The sequence below is a fragment of the Leptonychotes weddellii genome, chromosome 4 (genome assembly GCF_054177405.1).
Source record: "Leptonychotes weddellii isolate Sample4059 chromosome 4, ASM5417740v2, whole genome shotgun sequence".
In the NCBI taxonomy this organism is placed as follows: domain Eukaryota; kingdom Metazoa; phylum Chordata; class Mammalia; order Carnivora; family Phocidae; genus Leptonychotes; species Leptonychotes weddellii.
Window position 1 is genome coordinate 8,817,693 of NC_138372.1, and position 14,672 is coordinate 8,832,364.

Consider the following 14,672-nt stretch of genomic DNA (forward strand, 5'->3'; position numbering starts at 1 on the left):
TTGGGACTCCTCCAAACACATTACTAGTTCCTCTCCATTCCATCAAAAGCATGCAGCACCCCACAAATGGCTTTATCACACTTACCTTCAAGCCCTCACAATACCCTCTTTCTGCCTTGGCTCTCACCAGCTTCCAGGTTTGGCTCAAAGAAACTTGGCCTCCTCCAGGGAGTCCTTCCAGAATTGCCCTGGACAATTCCCTGGTCCCCTTCTTCTCCATCCTGGGAGAACAGGTGCCGTGCCAGGTGTGGGGATACAAAGACAGAGCAGGCCTAGCTCTACGCTTAAGGAGCCCATGGCTTAGGAAGCAGCCATGAGAAGAAAAAAACACAATTTGGTTAGAGCTCAGGACTTACATGTCGGTCTGTAAAACTTGAGTCATACTGTTTTGTTAAGTGCACGAAATAGGGGCAGTGAAGTTGGGTAGAGTCAGAACTAAAAGCATTGCCACCTGGGCCAGTCAGCTGCATTCAAATCCTCGTTCACCATTTCTAGGCTGTGTCTCTTCCACAAGTAAAGTAGTCTCTCTAAACTCAGTTTGCTTTGTCTGCCAAATGGGGACTCATAGTAGCCACCCTGTAGGGTTATTGAGAAGATTAAATGAGATAGTGTGGAAATCAGCAAGTGGCACGACATCTCAAAAGTAGCAGTGTTCCGACGCTGTCATCCATTTGGACACTTCCTGCAACAAACATCAGTTGCCTGCCTAATATTCACAAGAGAGGCACCGACCTGGGTCCTGGAGAGACAAAGATGGAGTAGACAACATCCATTCTCAGATGACCCACAGTCTCCTTGAAGAGACAGGACACAGCTGCAGCAGAGAGCCAACAGTTCAAGTACTTGCTGTCTATGGCAACTGCCAAGCAAGTCTCATGGGTTCATAAATGTCTCGGGCATTTGGAGGAGTCAGGGATGCCTGGGCTGGCCTGAGTGGGGAAAGGTACGTCTTGACACTGTTGGCCATGTTTTCCAAATCAGATCTTGGAGCACATGGCCATGTGGCTTCATGCTTCTGTACCCTGGCACACAGCGTTCCCTCTGCCAGCCCACCTGGCAGACTCCTGCTCACCCCTTGAAGACACCATGCATTTTTCCAAGTGGCCTTGACCTTCCCAGGTGCAGCCAAATATTTCCTCCTCTGCATCTCTTGCTCTCTGGGCTTCTATTATTGTTCCTTGCAAGCAATGTGACATTTATTGATGACATGCTTGTCTCCCCTGCTGGATGGTTAGTGAGCTCTGGCATGAGAAGAAGAGGCCCTTGTGAGCAAGGACAGCAGAAAAAGGTCCTTGTGAACAAAGATCATGTCTGTTCCATTTTTAAAATCTTGGAACCCAGCATAGAATAGGGGTCTCCCTGGGACACTGAACCCAGCTCAGTGTCTTTGCTGAATGAGTGAATGAGTGCAGACATGTATGAATGAATGATTCTGCCATATGGAATGATAATTGGGACAAAGTATTTGAAGTCTGAACTGCTTTGGAAAGCTCAAGAGGTAGGGGTCTCTGCAATCATGCTACCAAATTATTTGTTCAACTGCACAAATCCTGCAGACCGCTCAGTGGCCCCGTAGCTTCTGCTCCTTGCTCACACCTTCCCTCACAAGCATAAGCACGGTGATCCCAAGCACTCTCATTAACCATTTATAAGACTGCAAAGCCCCTTACACCCAAGATCTCGGTTGGCCCTTAAAGCAATTGTCAGGTGCACAGGCCATGGGTCACTGTGTCTGTTTTACAGAAATCAGGACTCAGATGGCTCTGCTTTTCACAGCTGGTGAGCTCCTTCAAACCAGGTACAGGCTTCCTGTGCTCCTTTTGAGCCTCCTGTGTCCTCAGGTGTGGTTCTATAATAATGGGAGACGAGTCCGTGGCTGCCAAGTGGAGGCACTGATTGGATGCAGGTCCTCAGAGCCTGGCATTGCAAAGTTTATTTTGGACCAGCCACACATCTCTGATTGCACAGCAGTATTTAAGCTATCCTCAGTAGCCTCCCTGCCCTCCCCCCACCATAGTGCACACAGCCCTGTGGGTACCCCACGTGCCCACTTCCATGTGCTCCCACGCATGTCCCTTGTTCCAGGTGTGTCTTCCTGAGACAAATAGTATAAAGCCTCCAGAATTCTTTCTAGTAAATGCGGAGGCCCACAGGAGGCTATTTTTATGTGAATTTGTATGTGATTTGCATAAATCTGCATGTATTTCCCAAAGCCATCACACTGAGCTCATGAAGCAAACCATTAATGGGTGACTCTGCTTCATTCACACCAGCCAATGGCATCTGCTATCCTAGCTGCCCTGGCTACTTTTTTCCCTGAAATTTCTTAATTTAGCATGAAATCATTTTCAGGGGGCGCCTGGGTGGCTCAGTTGATTGGGCGTCTGCCTTCAGCTTGGGTCATGATCCCAGGATCCTGGGATCAAGCCCCATGTCAGGCTCCCAGCTCAGCAGGGGGCCTGCTTCTCCCTCTCCCTCTGCCTCTCCCCACTGCTGATGCTCTCTCTCGCACTATCTCCCTCTCTCAAATAAATAAAATCTTAAAAAAAAAAAAGAAATCATTTTCAGTATTACTGAAGACCTCAAAGGGTGCAGAAAACATGACATTTATATAATAATAATAATTAATAATAATAGTCTCTAACATGGAGAGCTTGCTATATGTTAAGCATTGCTCTATGAGCTATAACTATATCATCTTTTTTTTGGTAACTATATTATCTTAATCTCAGTAATCCAAAAGGTGAGTCCCATCACTATCCCTATTTAACAGGTGAGAAAACTGAGGTCCACAGGGTTAGGGTAACATGGCTTATCACTGATTCAAACATAGGCATCTGGTTTCATTCACTTACACAGCAAATTTTAGCTCAAGCACCTACTATGAGCCAGGCCATATTCCAGGCCCTGGAAACACTAATGCGAACAACAAAAAAAGAAAGTCCTATCTGTCACAAAGCATTAGGGTACATTAGTTAGGGTGAGGCTGGGTCGCTGTAACAAATACCCTAAAATTTATTAAATCAAAGAACAAAGAAGTGAATTTCTCTCTTGAATAGTAATTCAAGGTGTGTTTCCCAGGTTGGGGGGTCGCCCTGCTCCACCTGGTCACTGGGGAGAACCCAGGCTCCTTCCAAGCCTTTGCTCCGCTCAGCACCTGGGACACCGTCTTCACCTGGTTGGAAGGTGGGAGGGAGCATGGAGGGGCTAGCCCAGTGTGCTACAGCCTAGCCCTGGGGACAAAGGCAACAATCATTTCTGTTTCCTTTCTGTGAATGAAACCTAGTCCCGTGGCCACATCCAACTTCAAGAGGGGCTGGGGAACAAGGTCTGTCGGGGGGCCAAGGAGGATTGGAGAGTGGATTTGGTTGGGCAACCAGCAGCCTTTGCCACAGCAAGACATTCACCAAGCAAATAGCTCTATTGGATGATGTCACACAGTGATAAGGGCAATGAAGAAAAATGAAACAGGGGAACGGGCCGGAGGGTGATGGGGACAGATTTGTCGATAGTCATGAGCTCTTAATCACTGTGCTGAACTGACCGCCAACCACACCCATGTTCACAGCGATGGTGCCACTGGCTTAGAAGAGCCCCAAGCACTTCCTGAACCTAGTAAGGCCAAGTCATGTCCCGCTGAGTAACCAGAGGCTCTGGCCAAGCCACAGGTTACTGGACTTGACCTTCAGGGAGTCTCTCGTGCCTTTTTTCAAGGTATTTTTATTTATTAGTCATGTTATTCTCATTTTAGAAATTCCTTACAGTGGCTAGGGCAAATATTGTCATTCCCTTTTGACAACGGGGGAACTTGACACTTGAGAGCGTTCAGTTCAGTTAAAAAATAAACTGTATCCAGCTCCTGTGTGCCAAGGAACTGGGATAAGAAGGCAAATGGGATGTAGTCCCCCGAGATGGCTGGGTGTTGAATAAGTATTTGAAAAGCTCTGATCACAGAGCTACTAGTCCCATGCATTCATCCAATAATACTGGCCAAGCGCCTTCTAAATGGACTTGAACACTGGGGATACAATGACATCCTTGGGCTGGCCTGATCCCCAATGTGAGGGGGTGACCAGAGAGGGGCTGACAGGCTACACCAGGGAGACCACTGCATATTTTGGGGTGAGGAGTCTGGACTTTGTTCTGAGCTCTTGCAAGGTTTTATGCTGACAAAAGCCGTAACTGGGTGTGCCTTTCAGAGAGATGACTATGGGGACAGTGTAGGGCTTGAATTGGAGGGAGGCAAGACTGGAGTCAGAAGAGAGGGTTCTAGAAGAATTGCACAGCAATTCAAGGGGAAGATGATGTCACCAGCACTCCTAAGAATCTACCCAAGACAATGTAGGTCCACCCCAAACCATCTAGGCTAATGGTCCCAGCAGCATTATTCTATTCATAAGTGCCCCAAACTGAAAACAACCCAAATGTCCACCAACTGGTGACTGATCAACAAAGTTGGCATGACCATACAACTAATGAGCAATAAAATAGAAAACTATTTAGTAATAAAAAAAAGAATGATCTACTGATCCATAGGACAACATGAACAGACGTCAGAAACGTTATGCTCCGTGAAAGAAGCCAGACATGAAAGACCATGTACTATGGGATTACATGACACGTCCAGAACAAGAAATCTATAGAAACAGAAAACACATCTGCCCATGGAGAACAGTGGCAGTGGGGATTAACACACAGGCAGGCAGGAGGAAACTTTTTGTGATGGAAATGTTCTAAAGCTCGACTGTGATGATGGCTGCACAACTCTATAAATTCATTAGAAATCATTGAGTTGTACACTTATAATGAATGAATTTTGTGGCATGTGAATTACATTTGAATAACATTATTTAAAACAAGGGTGATGATGGGGTTCAGAACCGAGGTCTGGACAGTGGGGGATGAGAGGCTGGAAATCTCTCAAGGGGCAGATGTGAGAGACAGGGGTGGAGTGGAGGACGTGTCCACCACAGGTCCCACTCACCTGCCTTTGGAACCCCAAAGCCCATTGCCCTGCCTTTTCTTGTCCTCCCTGCTCAATACTTCATCTTCAGATGGGATCCTTGGATGAAATGGGCAGGACTTAGTGCTGGGGGACATGATGCAGCCAAGAGGACTGTGGGGAGAGGGGAGTATAGTTCTAGGGACTTGGCCTTAACCTCAAATGGACTTTGGGCTGGTGTGCAGCTCCAGGCTGCCTAGAGGCACTGAGACCTTGTCATGTGGACAATCCATAGTCCTCTCTTCTTCCCAGGAGACCACAGGGCGCTGGAGCGTCGGAGAGGTGAGTTTGTACCCTAGAGCCATTTACTAGCTACAGACTAGCTGAGACTATGAGCCTTAGTCTTCTCATCCATGAAATGGGCCAACATCCCTCCTTCATATGACTGTTGTAAGGATTAAATCCTCAGGAGGTGCCAGATTTTGACTTCCCATTTTTCGGCTACTCTTCGCAACAGCCACCATTCTTCCCAGCCATCTGTCTTCATGGGTCACCAGAGACTTTAGAGGTGCTCGCTTTCCTAGGTCTGCTGGCAGCCATGGAAGCTCTGAGCGTGCCCAATACCCCTTCCGTACTCCATGGCTCCCTTCCTCCAACTTTCTCTCCACGGCCACCCTCTATTCCAACCGATTGAATATACCAGTCCCTGCTTTTTGGGAGGATCCACTCATTTTTGAATCTGGCTACTGGGTAAAATTGGATTAATAAGCTTCCCTTAGCAGGCAATGCCTTTGCAACAAATAAGGTCTTTTTGGAGACGCTGACCAAACGGTATCTCCCAGCACCAACCGGCCCCCTGCAGAACTGACCTGTGGGTCTGCAGGACATCTGTATTCAGTGGCTAGGCACTTCACAGCTCTTCCTGCTTTTACCACAAAGCCGAAGCCCGTAAGCAGCTTGAAAAGCACACTTTTATGTAAAGAAAATGGTGGAGTGCATAGGAGTGGATGGCCACTCCTGACAGTGGTAAGGGAGGGCATGAGTTTGGGAAGCAGCACCCTCGCGGACACAGTGGAGGATTTAAGCCAGTGGGGGATGGATACCCGGGCAGCCATGAGGCTGGCGGGGCAGATCTGGGGCTGGGGGCTTCTGGGCGTCCCTCGAGGTCACTGCACTTCCGATGACTGCCTACTTCACCTCTATCTATGGCTGACCCCCTCCCTGGCAGGGGGTAGGGATGACAAAGGAAGGCAAACATTTAAGGAGACACTGAAGTTACTTGTCAACAGCCGGTTAGTGCATTTTCTCCCTGTGGTATCCCATTTGGGCTGCCATCACGGTGAGAGCCATGACCCTGGGTCGGCCGAGCAGGTGGCTGCCAGTCCAAGGGCTTTCAGCGGATGAGGCTCTGCAGATGCACTCAGACCCCACAAACCAAGCAAACAGCCCAGCTGGTCCCAGTCAGCTCCAGCCACACCCAGCTTCTAGGCAGAGCCTCTCATTGATCACATGGCTATGCATTCATTGGTCAAATCTTTACTTCCTACCCACTGTGCAAACCTCCAGGTGCTAAGCACTGCTCTGGGAGTACAAAGAGGTATCCCACGGGGCTGTTTGGCGCCCCAGAGACTTTGTGCTCCCTTCGGAGACAAAACGGCCACAGGCTTGCTCTGCCCCATGCCTCCTCTCTCGTGCAAGCAGGACCACCAGCCCCCATGCTGTGGTCCAGGCTGGGAGGGCAGGTGGGGACTGTGAGCGCTCAGCTAAGCTTGCAGATGGGACAGGTATCTGCCAGCATTCGAGTCCCAGCTCCATCACCTGCTAGTTACATGAACTTAACCCAAGTTATTTAAAGGGTCTGGGCTCCATTCTCCTCTTCCGAACAGTGGGAACCATAGTACCTCCCTCCAAGGGTTGTGTGGGGATGAGAAAAAATAATACGAGCTTAGAACAGCATTTGATAAGTATGAGTTCTAATATTATAATCATTCTTCACCATTATCACTATTGTGTCCCCCACTGCTGCTTCTTCTCCCACATCCACTGGCACCGAGTCCTGGAGATCTCTCTCTGTGTTTCCTATGTCCTGATCCCCTTCCTCAGCTGACCGCAGTCGTGGTCTGGGAGAGTGTGCCTCATCGTCCTGGCAGTGGTAAGACGATTCTTCTCCCTGGTTTCCTGTCTCCGGTCTTTGCCACCACCTAAATCTCACTCACCATTCCGACCCCCATGATCTTCCAAAGAGAGATCTGATCTTTGCCTAAAACCTTCTGGTGACCGGAGATGTGCACAAAGATGTTCATCACATTCTTTTTAATGGCAAAAAAAAAAGAAAGAAAAGAAAAAACACAACCAGAAATATTGTCTTGATCCATTCAAACCGCTATAACAAAATGCTTATGTCTTACAGACAACAGAAGTTTATTTCTCCCAGTTCGGGAGGCTGGAAGTCAGCGGTCAGTTCGTGTCTGGTGAGGGCTTGCCTCCCGGTTCATAAATGGCCATCTTCTTGCTGTGTCCTCCCATGGTGGAGGAGCTCCAAGGGGTCTCTCTGATAAGGGCACTGATCCCATTTGTGAGGAATCCACTCTCATGCCCTAATCCCCTCCCAAAGTCCTCACCACTTAGCCGCCATCCCCTTGGCGGTTAGGATTCCAACATATGAATCTGCTGGGGGGAGACACAAACATTCAGACCATAGCAAATATCCGGCAATAGAAGACTGGTTACATAAAGTGCACAATGTCCACATAATGAACGGCTATGTGCTGCTTAGAGATACTGTTTCAGAAGATTCTGCAGGGACAAGGAAAATATTACGTGACAATGGGCTGGTTACAAACCTTACGTGCAGTGTGGTCCCAACTTCGTTTTACAGATATGCACCCAGAGAAAAAGAAGAAATATTCACGGACCTTATCTCTAAGCGGAATTTGATAATGCAAGAAAAGATATTAAAATTAAAATAGAAAACTTCCAGTGGCTTACCTTTGTCCTTCGAGTAAGTTCAGACACTTCCCAAGGCTTTTCGGGTCCAGATGTGACCTCAGCCCGAGTCTTTCCACCTTAATCTCCAGGAGCCCCTCCCTCCTGCTCCTAAACATGGTGGTCAGCCTTCTGGACCTTTATCCAGCAGGCACCTCCTCTCCCTGCTCTGTGTCACCTCCTTCCTGGGCCCCTCCCACCCCCACTGCTCCCTGGGACACAATGAACCTTTCCCTCACCTGGTCCGTGAATGCAACTCAAGCCTCACTGAATTACGAGTATTTGCTTACCAGTCTGTCTCCCACATGAAACCTGTAGGGAGAGAGACCCTGACTCCCCCTGATCATCGGCCCCCGGCACATTTTAGGCGTTCAGGAAAAGCCCATTGTTTTACTATGTAGGGCGTCCCAATTATAAGCCAGGAATACGTGTTAAGAGTCTCTGTGGTGTCAAATGCAAAGAAGTGCCATCCTGTAACCTACAGTAATGAAAATACACATTCAACCTCTCTGGCCCTTCTCAAATAACATTAAAGGGGATGCAAGTAACAAGCCAGGGCAACTCTTGAGAAATCTGTCTCTGGTTCTCTTCTGGCCAATTCTCTCAAATCTGCAAAGCTATTCCAGATTACCCCTTGCTCCAAATCCCTTACCCTCAATGCTGTCGGAGGCCTCCACCCACTTTCCTTTTCTGTCCTTCCCTGTCCTGTTTCCTGCTTTCCTCTACTCCTTGTCCCCATTTGGTATCTCAAGAGCTGAGAAGAGACAGCCCGCTCCCAAGAAGGCGAAGACAAGGGAGAAGGTGAGCAAAGACAGAATTGTTCTTTAACTTACCGGGCCGTGGGGGTGGGAAGGGACTCTGGTTCACTGGACTGCATATTATAAGTGATGGGTCAAACACAGATTCAACACTGGTTTAGAAAGGGGCATGCTCATCTGCCTGTTTCCATCATAGGATGTCCACGTGCACTCAAATTTAAGCCACCTTTCTCCTACGTCAGCTTTCTTAGTAATAAAGAGAATGTTCCATTCCTCTGGCTACTGATGGTTCTCTTAACCTCAGTTGATTCAGAACCCAGGTCGGGGTGCAGGAAGGTATTTTTCTGGCCTCCACAAACCCCACTACCTCCTTGTTCGTGCCTCCTCCTTTGTCTGTCTGTTCCCGGCAAGCTTGACCAGGACTGACTACACTTCCTTACTTTCTTCTCTAAGCCGTACAGGTGTTCAGTTCAAACCATCACTCCCCAAAGCAATCCTCTTTCTCTCTGGGCGTCAGTAATAGTTAGGAAATCCCTAGTGCTATCTCCTTCCTACTTTTATCAGTTGGCTCTTGCTTGTTTTCCAGCTGAGTTCGAATCTGACTTTTCCTGAAGTTGTATGAGGCTAGCCAGTGGTCTCCTGCTGAGCCCTGCCCTGCTTGCCTCAAGCACAGTATTTCAGGAACACTGTCTTCTCAAGTTTGCTGCAAGGATCAGATGGGATGGTATCTATGAAGCTCCTGGTAAACTCTGCAATGCTTTGCAAATGTGAGCTCCTCTTTCTCCCATGCCTATGAAGCCCATGACACACCCATCCTTCACTCGAGTATGAAAGAGCAGAAAAGTTAGATGCACCTGTTTTCCACCAAGAATGTTCCCTTTGTCAGATGTCATGATAAATCAGATGAGTCCCAAGTTTTCTGGGGTTTGGGGAAAGTGCACTTTATACCTGTGCTTTTGTGGAAATCCTACCAGATGACTTACCCAGAAGATTACGTGTATTTCTTGGCAAGCCTGCAAGGAATTCATGGGTTATGTGTGTGCCAAGAGGTTTTGTTCTAAATTTTCTGCAACGTACTCTAAACAAGTGTCATTTTGTTTTTTTCCTTCAAACATCAAACATCCTGGTTCCCTGACTAGACTCTGGGGGACAAGAAGATTTGAAGACTCTGCTGCAGCCTGGTCTCTGAGCAGGGAAAATGAATTCATTTCCACCGGCAAATGGAAATAAATTACACCAGTTCTGAGCAAGAAGTCTCTTGCTCATTTATCCTACTTTTTCTGTGAAGTGCCAGTCCCCCTACCTTCAATGCTGCCAAAATTCTGTTTCTGGGTCTTGATGATAATTTATGGCAGCTCTAGTGAGATGGTCACATTTGGGGGGAATCTTTGAAGCAATTTACCCATTTAAGTTGGGCCCCATCATGCTAGAAATCTATTACAGCGAGTGATGTGCTGTTAAATGTTAATTATCTGGCTCTCCAGAAAAAACACACCAATATTTAGGCACATAAATAAGTAAAAATTTTCCCAACATAAAGGATGTATAGCACACAGTTTACAAATAACAAATCCCACAATACTTTATTGTAAATTTCATACAGCCAACTGATTCTTTTTTTTTTTTTTTTAAAGATTTTATTTGACAGAGAGAGAGAGACAGCGAGAGAGGGAACACAAGCAGGGGGTGTGAGAGAGTGAGAAGTAGGCTTCCTGCAGAGTAGGGAGCCCGATGTGGGGCTCGATCCCAGGACCCTGGGATCATGACCTGAGCTGAAGGCAGACGCTTAACGACTGAGCCACCCAGGTGCCCCCAGCCAACTGATTCTTACAAAATGTTTTCACTGATTTTTGTAGAACTCTTGATCTATAGCAAACCTCTGGTTGCAATTCAACCATGTTGGCAAAATTCCTGCTTGATCTGACTCAGCAAAGAAGTTGCTTATATTTTTGATGATGGACGGGAGTTCCAACATAATGACTATTGATTGATCTCTTTGTTTGCATTAGTGAGTAAAATAAAACAATGCACACGTGTTGAAATTCCATTTAATGATGCAAGCAACTTCTTTTCTGAATCAGTTTTCAAATACTAGAATATTTTCTCAGTACTTTGTGTTAGTCTCAATGTAATAGTCATAGACAGAACGCACTTTTCAGGTTATCAGTTGATTGATTGATCGGTTGATTGATTGGGGCAGGGAGGGGCAGAGGGAGAGAGTCTCAAGCAGGCTCCACGCCTAGCGCAGAGTCTGATGCGGGGCTCAATCTCACAACCCTGAGATCATGACCTGAGCAGCAATCAACAGTCAGATGCTTAACCCACTGAGCCACCCATGCACCCCCATCGCTGTATTTGTTATAACTAAGTAATGCATTATTAACTATTTTATTAGCATTATTAAAGTTTTTTCCATTTTTTTAAAAGATTTTATTTATTTATTTGACAGAGAGACATAGCAAGAGAGGGAACACAAGCAGAGGGAGTGGGAGAGGGAGAAGCAGGCCTCCCGCCGAGCAGGGAGCCCGATGGTGGGGCTCGATCCCAGGACCCAGGAATCATGACCCGAGCCAAAGGCAGATGCTCAACGACCGAGCCACCCAGGCGCCCCAAGTTTTTTCCATTTTTCAAAAAAGTGTTTATGTATTTATTTGAGAGAGAGAGAGAACACAGGTGGGGGGAGGGGCAGAGGGAGAGAGAAAATCTCAAGCAGACTCCCTGGGGAACACAGAGCCCACCTTGGGGCTTGGATTCCAGGACCCTGAGATCATGACCTGAGCCGAAGCCAAGAGTCGGATGCCCAACGGACTGAACCACTCAGGTGCTGCTCTTTTGTTTTGTTTTATTTTAAATCACTTTAACCATTTTAATGTCTACATGCCAATAGCATTAAGCACATTCACAGTGTTGTACAACCAGCCCTACTATTCAGTTCCAGAACTTTCTCATGGCTCCAGATGGAAACTTCCTACCCAGTAAGTAGCCATTTCCCACCCCCTCCATTAGTCTGCTTTCTGTCTCTGTGGATTTGCTGACCCTGGATACTTCTGACTTCTTTCACTTAGGATGATGTTTTCAAAGTTCATCCATATTGTAGCATGGATCAGTAGTTCATTCCTTTTCGTGGCTGACCAATATTCCACTGTTCAGATAGGCCACATTCCATTTATCCCTTCATCCACTGACGGACATTTGGGGTGTTTCCACCTTTTAGCCATTCTGAATAGCATTGCTATGAACATTTGTGATGACCTTCATTTTTAATATAATTTACTTAATTGTGAGTTTATATAATTTCATTTTTAATAATGGTTGTATGGGGCACCTGGTAGAGCCTGCAACTCTTCATCTCGAGGCCATGAGTTCCAGTCCCATGTTGGGCATGGAATCTACTTAAAATAATAGCAATAATAATAATAATGATGATGATGATAATGGTTATGTTGCCAACCAACTTGCAACGTTCCTGAACATTTAAAGATTGGCCCGTGGGAGTGGCAGGAGCTGGCCCCAGTGTTCTGCTGGTGGTCACCATCTACCAGCAGATCTGTGTTCTGGGATCAGTGCAGCCTCCTTGCTTTGTCATTTTGAGCGGGTCACTAAGCTCTCTCGTCTTTGATCTCATCTCTAGAATGAGCCTCTTGGGCTAGATGACGTCTAAGGTCCCTTCCTGGTGTAGCTTCTAATTAGCGGCCATGCTGGGTAAACAAGTGAAACAAACCCACAGTAACCTACCTCCTCACCCCCTGGCAGTTCAGGGACTGAACAACATGCTTCTGCAGGTTAGGGTCGTAGGCTCCATGTCCCTGGTGGACATGTTTTGATTGTCCCCCTCCACCCCTTCTCTTCTCCCCCCAGCAGTTTTCCTGTTGGTGGATTCAGCCCCTCCTCATTCTCAACCCTGTGTTTTGGGTACTGACCCAGTGAACATTCTCTCCTTGACCAAACTCTATGCAGGTTCCTCTGAGCTCTTCTTCCACTGGGGCCCGTCCTTGGGCATGTCCTCAAGGGTCCAACTTGAGCAAGAATCCTGCTTCATCAATTTAGCCAGAATCCCTACCCTTGGTATCTGCCTAAACTCCTCACCCCCACCATCCCCCAGGTGACATCTGACCACCCTGGCCTGCCTTCAGTAAGAATCCTGCCCAGTCAGTTTAGCCAGAATTCCCCCTTAACCCTGATGTTTCCTCTTAGTCATTTTCCATCCACTGACCGCCCCCACCCACACCCCCCACTGCTCCTTGGCCACAAATTCCCACTTGTTCTTGTTGTACTGGGAGTCGAGCCCCATTTATCTCCCCTCCTGCAAAGCCCCATTGGAGCTGTCCTGATGCTTATTTCTATAGTCCTTTTTTTTTTTTTTAAAGGTTTTTTTATTTATTTGACAGAGAGAAAGACAGCCAGAGAGGGAACACAAGCAGGGGGGGTGGGAGAGGGAGAAGGAGGCTTCCCGCGGAGCAGGGAGACTGATGCGGGGCTTGATCCCAGGACCCTGGGATCATGACCTGAGCCGAAGGCAGACGCTTAACAACTGAGCCACCCAGGCGCCCCGCTTATTTCTATAGTCCTGAATAAAGTCTGCCTTACCATTTTAACAAGTGCCATGGCTTTTTTTTCTTTAACAGACCCCATCCCATCTGCAGGTGATCGGGTCAGATCTAAACACATGACCCATTTGGCTCCAAGAAGATGCCAGCAGCTGTTTTGATGGGGCTTTTGAGAAAGAAAAGCATCTTCTCCCTCCACTGAGAGGTTATGATGTGAAGGTACGGTGCTTGCTGTTGCTAGGACCATTTTGTGGCCATGACAAGCATTTATTAAGCACCTCCTGTGTGCAGGGCCCTGAACCAGTGTGGAGCCTGTGAGCAGATGGATAAGAAGCAAAGTGGAGGGGCGCCTGGGTGGGTCAGTCGGTTAAGCGTCTGCCCTTGGCTCAGGGTCCTGGGATCAAGTCCCAAGTTGGGCTCCTTGCTCAGTGGAGAGCCTGTTTCTCCCTCTCCCTCTACCCCTCCCCCTTCTTGTGCTCTCTCTTGCGCTCTCTCTCTGTCTCTAATGAATAAATTAAAAAATCTTAAAAAAAAAAAAAGAAGCGGAGTCGAGGGCCTGTGAAAAGATGTGTGGTCTCTCTGGACTTCTCAGTTATACAAGCCAATAAAATCCTGGTTTTTTTCTTGGGCCAATTTCAAGTTTAAGCTGGGTTTTCTGTCTCATGCAACTTGGAAAAAAAAAAAACAACAACAACTGCAAACAAAGGATACCACCTCTATGAGAATGAGAGCTTCACTATTTCTTCCATCTCAGACCCGCTGTGGTCAGTGCCTTTGATCTGAAGAGGTCCTGGGGATTCTCACTGGTCCTGGGGATTTCCACTGGGAATATTAGAAAACCCATCCCCTGTGTAACCTGAAGGATCACCTCTGGATACTGTGGTATAATAAAAAAATATATTTGGTCTTTGTTCCTGCTTCTTGGCACAGTGCTCCTACACCTTTGGCATTTCCTGAATGATAGGAGTGTATTTGGTTACTCATCACTAACCCCTTTAAATTGCACCTGAATTTGTGCCAATGCAATGACTCAGGGTGGGGCTCCTAGACAGCCTCAGGATAGGACTGGTCACCAGAAAGACCAAGAACTTTCAGCCCGAACCCTGAACTCTGGAGAGGGGAGGGAGGCTGCAGATTGAGCTCTGTAAAAACTCATGGACAATTTAAGTTCACAGAGTTTCTGGACTGGTGAGCACATGGAGGTGCTGGGAGGGTCGGGCCCCAAAACAAAGCTTTGTTCTCATGTCAACGGTAGTTTCTTTTCTGCCCAACCTCGCATCGCCTGCCTCATTGCAGGCTCATACGTTTTCCCCAGCCCTTCTTTGAAATAAATAAGCTTATCAGAGCCTGGAAGAGACAGTGATTCGTGGCTTCTCCTGTGGCCAAGAGACTAGCTCTCTCCCTAGCACTTTACAGACGAGGTAATTTCAGTTTGTTGAT

General features: G+C 47.4%; 1 long non-coding RNA gene across 1 annotated transcript; it reads right to left on the bottom strand.

Annotated features, from left to right (window-relative positions):
* Positions 1-1,077: 1,077 nt before the first annotated feature.
* Positions 1,078-8,222, bottom strand: LOC145721081 (uncharacterized). The gene is made up of 3 exons (XR_014144547.1): positions 8,167-8,222; positions 7,931-8,038; positions 1,078-1,241 (listed from the first exon to the last, which is right to left on the bottom strand). It is a non-coding gene; the product is annotated as an uncharacterized LOC145721081 (long non-coding RNA).
* Positions 8,223-14,672: the final 6,450 nt, after the last annotated feature.